Raw genomic sequence first — 8,321 nt, forward strand, 5'->3', positions numbered from 1 at the left:
AGCCTCAGTGTCAGGGACATGCAGAGCAGGGATTCATTATCTTGGACCCTGCGCTGGTTCCCGAGAGAGGCTGTAACAAAGGATCACAAACAGGGTGGCTTAAAACAACAGAAAATTATTCTGTCACAGCTCTGGAGGCTCGAAGTCCAAAATGAAGATGTCTGTAGGGCTACACTTCCTCTGAGACTCTGGACAGAATCCTTCCTCGCCTCTTCCAGCTTCTGGTGGTGCTCAGCAATCGTTGGCATGACTTGGCTTGCAAGCACATCACCGCAGTCTCCGCCTCTGGCATCATGTGGTGTTCTCCCTGAGACTCTGGCTCCACACAGGATTCTCCTTTTCTCATAAGGACACCAGTCACGTTGGATGAGAGCCCACCCTAATGATCTCATCTGAACTTGATTACATCTGCAAAGACTCTATCTCCAAATAAGGTCACATTCCCAAGTACCAGAGCACTGTGGACTTCAGCATACCATTTAGGATGACACAGTTCTACCCGTAGCTGCCCCTTTATTCCTTCCCCCTCTGGGACTTGTGGCAATAACTAAGGAGCAACTGCACATCTTTCCCAGAAAAGATAAGCATGTCATTCCCAAGCTAGTCACCCTCAGTGAATCTGGAAGGCAAAGCAAGGGGATACCCTGTCTTCTGGTCCTTCTAGAATATATAATAACATGCTGACTCACCGGTGGCTGTGGGATTGGGAATTTCTCTGTTAAATCGTCCTGTGCTCACCCTGACTGACAGCTTCGCAACCCAGGGAATCCTATGGAAGCTGCAGTCAGGCCCTGGTTACATAAGCCCCCTCCCCTCAGAGCCCAGATTTCCTCATCTGTAAAGTCTAAAGAGACTCCTGGTGTCTGATGGTGACTATAAAGGGGGTACATCTGGCCCACATCAACTCCACATCTGAATCCCCAATTAATACACAGCCATTCAGCAAGTGTCGCTTGAGATCTACAGGAAGGCTCGTTAGAGTGCCTGAAGCACCTCCCTGGGGACAGCGCGTATCTCAGGATGCAGATTCTGAATTGAGATCATAACGAAGCTCCTGCTCTGCTCCTCCCAGGAGCCCATGCTTTGTATTCACACAGAATATCTGGACACCCACGCAGACACCACTAACATACATACGCATGAGAAATCGTGGCGGGTGAGAGCCAAATGCAGCACAGTGTCTGAATTACAGAAGAGGTGGAATCACTCAGCAACCAGTGTCCTCTTGGCTTCAGTCTGGCAACTGCATAGAAGCTAAATAGCTTCCCCTACAGAAGGAAGGGAAAGAATCTATAGCCCAGCAGGACAGAGATGGGAACAACACACAGTTAGGGGCCCTTGAGGGTCAGCAGGGCCATCTGAGAACCACAGCCACAGGCCACAGCATATCGAGCAGTCAGCCATGAGCCAGTTCAGCAGGGCCCTGCTGGGGGCTGGGGGGTGAGAGGATGAGTCCAAACTCTCCAAGGAATTATGTGCCCCAACCCCCGAGAGGACTAGGCAGAGAATCAGGACCCAATCACGCGGCTCAGTCATGCTAGGGCAGGACTCCTGGCCCAGCCTGGAAGCCCATACCCTGCAAAGGATCTGATGGGGAAGACGTTGACTGAATGAGAGGGTCGGGAGGACAGACAGGAAGTGAGAGAAGTGGGAATTCAGTGACCAAGGACAAGCCATGTGATGGGTGAGACAGTATTTGACTTGGGGGGCTCTGGAGACTCAGGGTTCCCCCTGGCAGGTGAACCATCAGGCCCCTGAGTAGCAACTACAACCCCGCCCCCACTGCCATTCCTCACCTGGGTCAAGCAGGCTGGACCCCACAGGGCTGGAGGGCAGATAGACTACACTGTGCATATGACACAGTGTGCACGGGTCCCCTGCTCTCCTCTGCCCCACCCATCTTCCCCTTACCCCATCTGTTGGTGAAAAGGCAGTGTCATCAGAGAACAAGATCTGGGCTCAGCCTTTACTGGGCAAATAATACTGAGCAAATTATTTAACCAGACTAAGTTGCTATATCTTCATCTGTAAAATGGGAAAGTAATAGTATCTGCTTCCCAGAACCGCTGGGAAGACTAAGTGAGATAATGCATGTAAGTAACATAAGGGTGGACATGGTACCTGACATACAATAAGCCCTAATAGATACATATCCCATAGCCCTTATAGAAAATGAGAATAAAGGGAACACTGTCTGCAGGACAGAACCCAGAGTCAGTCTTGAAATCCCTCAACCTGGCAGATTCCATGCACCAACAGCACTTGGAGCCCCCGAAGGCACTGCTTTGTGTCTAGAAATGAAACAGCAAACAGAGGCCTCTTTTTCCAGCTCAGAGGAGCCTGCTCATCCTCATACTAGTAGCTCTGGAAAAGGTGCTCTCTTACTGCCTCACGAAACATGTCCCCAACTAATTAACAGTCTGGCTGCTGAATAATACAAATGAATTTACTTACAAAACAGAGACCCTCAGAAAACAAATTTATTATGGTTGCCAAGGGGAAGAATGAGGGGAAGCGATGGTTAGGGAGTTTGCGATGGACATGTACACACTGCTATATGTAAAATGAATACCCAAAAGGATCTACCTTATAGCACATGGAACTCTGCTTAATGTTATGTGGCAGCCTGGATTGGAGGGGAGTTTAGGGGAAAATGATACATGTATATGTACGTCTGAGTTCCTTTGCGGTTCACCTGAAACTATCACATTGTTTGTTAATTGGCTATACCCCAATACAAAAAAGGTTTTTTAAAAATGTGATGCATATGTATATTACCATATGTGAACTAGATCACCAGTCCAGGTCTGATGCATGAGACAGGGTGTTCAGGGCCAGAGCACTGGAATGACCCTGAGGGATGGGATGGGAAGGGAGGTGGGAGGGGGGTTCAGGATGGGGAACACATGTATACCCATGGCTGATTCATGTCAATGTATGGCAAAAACCACTAAAATATTGTAAAGTAATTAGCCTCCAATTTAAATTAATTAGTTTTTAAAATGTGATATATATAAACATGGAATATATATGTATATGTATACAAAAATATATGTGTGTATATATGTATACATAAATATATATGTATATTAAAATGGAATATTATTTAGCCTTTAAAATAATAATAATATATTTTTTAAAAAACAGTCTGGCTGCTGCCCTGGGTGACTGATGGCTGCCCCTCCTCTCCCTGGGAGGCTGGGGATGTCTCAGGAAGATTGCCCACACCCCCTCCACCACCCACTTCACTCATTGAAAACACAAGATGCTGAAGGGTGTGCGTCCCCCTTACAGAGCTCAGACAGCTCAGAGGCATGGCCTGGCCTCACTGTGGTCTGACGAAAGAACATCCGTTGGTATAAGGCAGACCCTCATGACTGTCCTGATAAACTCAGAACCACTCAACTGGCTTCCCCCTAGATAACTTTGCTAACTCTGCTAGGAAGAGAGCAGAGAAGCAAGGAGAGATTAACAGCCTTTTCTTCTTAAATGAAGATGCCTAACTAAAACCTTTGTCTTTGCCATCAGCCCATCCCAGCTTTCCCCAGGGGCTGGAATCTTTTCACAGGTTCCCCATCCATTTGTCTTGATCAGTGCTGCTGTTGAGCTGTCTCCCTTCCTCCACAGCCCTCTTCCTAGGGATTGCAGGGTGCTATCCAGGGAAGCGACTTGAACATAAGAGCATTTTCCAAGGTGGCCTCTGCTCCCCAGCCTCCAACATCTTTATGTGTGTGTGTGTGTGTGTGTGTGTGTGCTAAGTTGCTTCAGTCGTGTCTAACTCTTTGCGACCCCATGGACTGTAGCCCCCCAGACTCCTCTGTCCAAGGGATTCTCCAGGCAAGAATACTGGAATGGCTTGCCATGCCCTCCTCCAGAGGATCCTCCCTACCCAGGGATCAAACCTGCGGCTCCTGCACAGCAGGCAGATTCTTTACCGCTGAGCCACCAGGGAAGTCCCAATGTCTTTATAGTAAATGACTATCCATAGCAACAAATTCTGAAATCTTAAAACAGTTGATAAACGGACACACTTAAAAAGCTGAGTGTGAATTTTATAAACTGCCTGCAATTACTAAAAGGGGTGGGTCTTTTTTATTTAAGAGAAACATTAGTCATGGAATTGTAGCATTTTAAGGCTGCAAACTTTGAGTGCCTACTGCTTGGTTTTATTTACATATTATATTTGGAGGCCCTACCATATTTCAGAAAGGTTTAACATATTCACATCGCAAATGCCTGTCTAAGCAGGGCTGTTTTGTGGATCAGAGGTGGGGCTGTGGGTGTGGAGGGAAGAGCCCTCCAAAGGGAGAGAGAAATCTGGGACTCCAGTTCTCAGCTCTGTAGCTAACTTGAGTGTGACCTGGTTCACTCAGCTCCCTCCATGCTGGTATAGTGAGTGACAGTACAGAGGAGAGGTTGAGTCAGAGATCATGGCTGCAAGCAACAGAAGGGACTCCAAGCAACAGAAAGGACTCTGGCTGAATTAAGCAGAAGGGAATTTACTGCTCCGATTGCAGGATCAGAATCAGGGGATGTTGGAACACCTGGCTTGGACTAGACTTGCTAGGACCTAAGGTAGCCAAGCCACCAAAACCTAGGCAACACACGTGATACTGATGGCCCAATCAGCAGGAGGCTGCTGTTGCCCCTAACAACCTCCCACCAATCCAACTTAGCCTTGCCAGACATTTGCTCTGGGACTCACTGAAAAAAAATCAGCCCCGAAGGCTGAGCAAAGGTCACAACCCACCGAGGCTTAAGGTCGGCACTCCGTGGGAAAAAATTAAGCTCTTTGGCCTTTGACTTTTAAAATGAGAGAGTACAGTGACAGACCATGTGAGGAAAGTCATTCTTTGGTGGTGGTTTTACTTCTGGTGGTGGTTCTCCAAGGGTGATCTCGGACCAGCAACATCAGCATCATCTGAGAATTTTTTAGAAACTGCATTCTCAAGCCCCACCCCAGATCTACTAAATTGGAAACTCTGGGCCGAGGGGCCCAACAATCTGTTTCAACAAGCCCTCCAGGTGACAGTAATATACACCAGTCTGAGTGTAATACACCTCCACCCAACTGCCCTACAAAAAATCCGAAGGCTACTTAAAAGGTTGAATGTCTGCCATCATGTTAAAATAACAGTTGGCCAGTTTTAATGGGTGAAAAGCCAGAATTTGCAACCAACTGGCAGGTAAACAAAAATAAAATATTGGGGTAAGGGTTTTCTTTAGACAACATTTTTTTCCTACTGATGTGTGACAGTGAGCTTGCTGTGCAAACACAGCTTCGAAACAAATTCGACCCTTCCTTCCAACCACACTGCCACCTCTTCACCTTCCTACAAAAACCCTGGGCCCACCTGTTTCTCAGGCCCCACTCCAACCCCCTCCTGCCTTCCCTCCAATTACAAGACCCAGGAAACAGCCCTTCTAGCATGCAAATCTAAAACCTTCCTGTTCCCTTTCTTCAGACAATGCTAATGAACTGTCAATGTCAGAACTGTACATTGAGATACTCAGAAGCAAACAAACTGCCATCCCCTGGCCTTCTGTCACCTCTGCCCTTCAGGCCATAGTGCCTTTCCTGCTCCAGCAGCTGGAAGCTGGCTTAATGGCTTAGAGTCCTCTCAGCTCCAACTAGCCCTTGCCTATCAGCCAGGAGGAAACTGCGTCTGAAGTCTGAAAGGCTTAGACTGAGCTGGAGGGACACCATGTGGCCATACTTGGTATGACACCCCAAGCCAGGGGCTTCAGTTTTTTCTTTTTTGGCCGGGCCACAGGGCCTTGGGGGTTTTAATGAACTTCGGTCCTCAGCAGTAAGAGCGTGAAGGCCTGTCCACTGGACTAGCAGGGGGTTCCCAGGCTTCTGTTCTTTAGGTGATCTTTTTGTAAAGACTACGAAACAATGACCTGAGGATATGTGGTGAAAGTTAAAAAAAAAAAAACTGAACCCACAATCATGTTAATGGGATTATTTTTATTTGTTCTTACTCTTAAATATTTTCTGACAGTTACAACCACAACACCCTCTCCATGAAGCATCCCTTTCTTTTCCATGGCTCTCTGATCATCAGTATTTTCCACGCTAATTTGAGGTTTTAGCCACTGTTCTCTTCAGTGACAGTCACTAACATGTTAGTGCAATGAAGTGGAACGAAAAGGCGTTCGACCGCTCGGCAGGTGTGTGGCTAAGCGCCCCATTTCGGGAATGACACGGGCAGGGTTTCAAAACCCAGCTCTGCTACTTACTTAGCTGTGTGATCCTGGGCATGTTTCTTAACTTTTCTGTATCTCACGTTCCTCATCTGTGAAATGGGAAGAGGGAAGACTATGACCTACTGAATAGGGCTGCTATGAGAATGAAATAATAATATGTGAGGAGACTCTCAACACAAGACCAGGCCATACCCCCGCTACCAGCATCATTCTTTCTAAATGCGTCCTCATGGGAACCATCACACACAGCTGATGCCCACTGAGGACCTCTCTTGGATGGGAGCCCTGAAACTGCAAGTCTAAGCATGTTTCATAGCTGGAAAAACGTAAAATGAGGCAGCTGAGATTTCAGAGACTAGGACCTTGGGACAGGCAAATGGGATTCGGGGGCAGGTCCCCTGTCCCCACTCCTCAGCATCACTATCAAGCAGTGTGTCCCTGGTCCCCACTCTTGCCAGTTGCAGCAGGCCCCAGATTCCTCACCTACAAGCCAAAAAAGGAGCTTAGCTACAACTGCCTTCTTCTAAAACACAACGTGCTCAAAAATGTGGCTACAAACTTAGGATTCTCTCCAGGACACAGTACCTCACGAGGTCCTTGAGATGCAGTCAAGGTCAGCTTGACTTGTAACTGCCTAAAATCTGCCGTGTACTCTGCCAGAAGTTTCTCTACAGGAAACCGTCTTGCTGCCAAGTGAGGCCCAATGAACAAAAGAAAACAGGGAAGAAAAACTCAGAGACTCCCTAGAAGAGGATGTAAGGGAACTCTTCCTCAATGACACCCTCCAGAGAGCCAGACACCCACCTGGAGAACGAGTCTTCATGAGACCCTCTGCTGTGTCAGGCCAGGGGACAGAAGATAAATGGGGCTGTTCCTCTGTCCTCAAGGCCTCAACTTTTTGTCAGAGGCAGGCTTAGGAAGAGACATAGACACATAGAGCAACAACTCTGATAGTTTCATAAGTTATAACACAGGGCTGTTCAAGGTGCAGTGGAAACAGAAGTGAGCCATTAATTCTGCCCTGAGCAGTCAGGGAAGGCTTCACTAAGAAGACCTTTTTTTTTTTTTTTTTTTTTTAATTGGAGGCTAATTACTTTACAATATTGTAGTAGTTTTTGCCATACATTGACATGAATCCACCACGGGTGTACATGTGTTCCCCATCCTGAACCCCCCTCCCACCTCTCTCCCCATCCCATCACTCAGGGTCATCCCAGTGCACCAGCTGTGAGCACCCTGTCTCATGCATCGAACCTGGACTGGCAATCTGTTTCACATATGATAATATACATGTTTCAATGCCATTCTCCCAAATCATCCACCCTCACCTTCTCCCACAGAAGACTTCTTTTAAAGGAGGATCAGATTACAGGTGAGACTCCAACAGGGCTGGATCCACTAGAAAGCTGTTTATTGTAAATCACACAATTACCCCTGAACTAGGACAGGGCCTTGGGCTACTGTGGAGGGAAGGGATGCACCAGAACTAGCCGAGGATGCAGGGAGGTGGGGAGCAAGCTAAAACATAGATTTCCAAGCCCTGCCCTGAAGACCCAGACCCAGTAGGCTTAAAGAGGGGCCCAAGACTGAATATTTAGCGAGCCCCTCCCCCAGGATAACGCTACTGCAGGTGAGTCACTTTCCCACCACTCTCGTTAGCCCCACAGCCATCCGGGTCACATCCTGGTCACCCTTCCTTCTTATGGATTCTGTGGCTTCTGCCTGGGAGGTTCCTCCCCTTCTGCTCCCCCTTGACTGTCTTCTCTTTCAAGACCCAACAGCTCAAAAACACAGATAAGGGGACTTCCCTATGGTCCAGTGATTAAGAATCTGCCTACCAATGCAGGGGACACAAGTTTGATCCCTAGTCCAGGAAGATTTCACATGCCGTGGGGCAACTAAGCCAGTGAGCCACAACTACTGAAGTCTGCGTGCCTAGAACCCAAGCTCCGTAACAAAGGAAACCACTGCAATGAGAAGCCTCCACACTGCAACCAGAGAAAAGCCCCCAACACAGCACAACTAGAGAAAGCCCAAGGGTGGCAATGAAGACTCAGCACAGCCAAAAATGAAATAAATAAATAAAATTTTAAAATATATATATATACTGA

This window comes from Bos taurus, chromosome 15, assembly GCF_002263795.3.
Source record: "Bos taurus isolate L1 Dominette 01449 registration number 42190680 breed Hereford chromosome 15, ARS-UCD2.0, whole genome shotgun sequence".
Taxonomy (NCBI): domain Eukaryota; kingdom Metazoa; phylum Chordata; class Mammalia; order Artiodactyla; family Bovidae; genus Bos; species Bos taurus.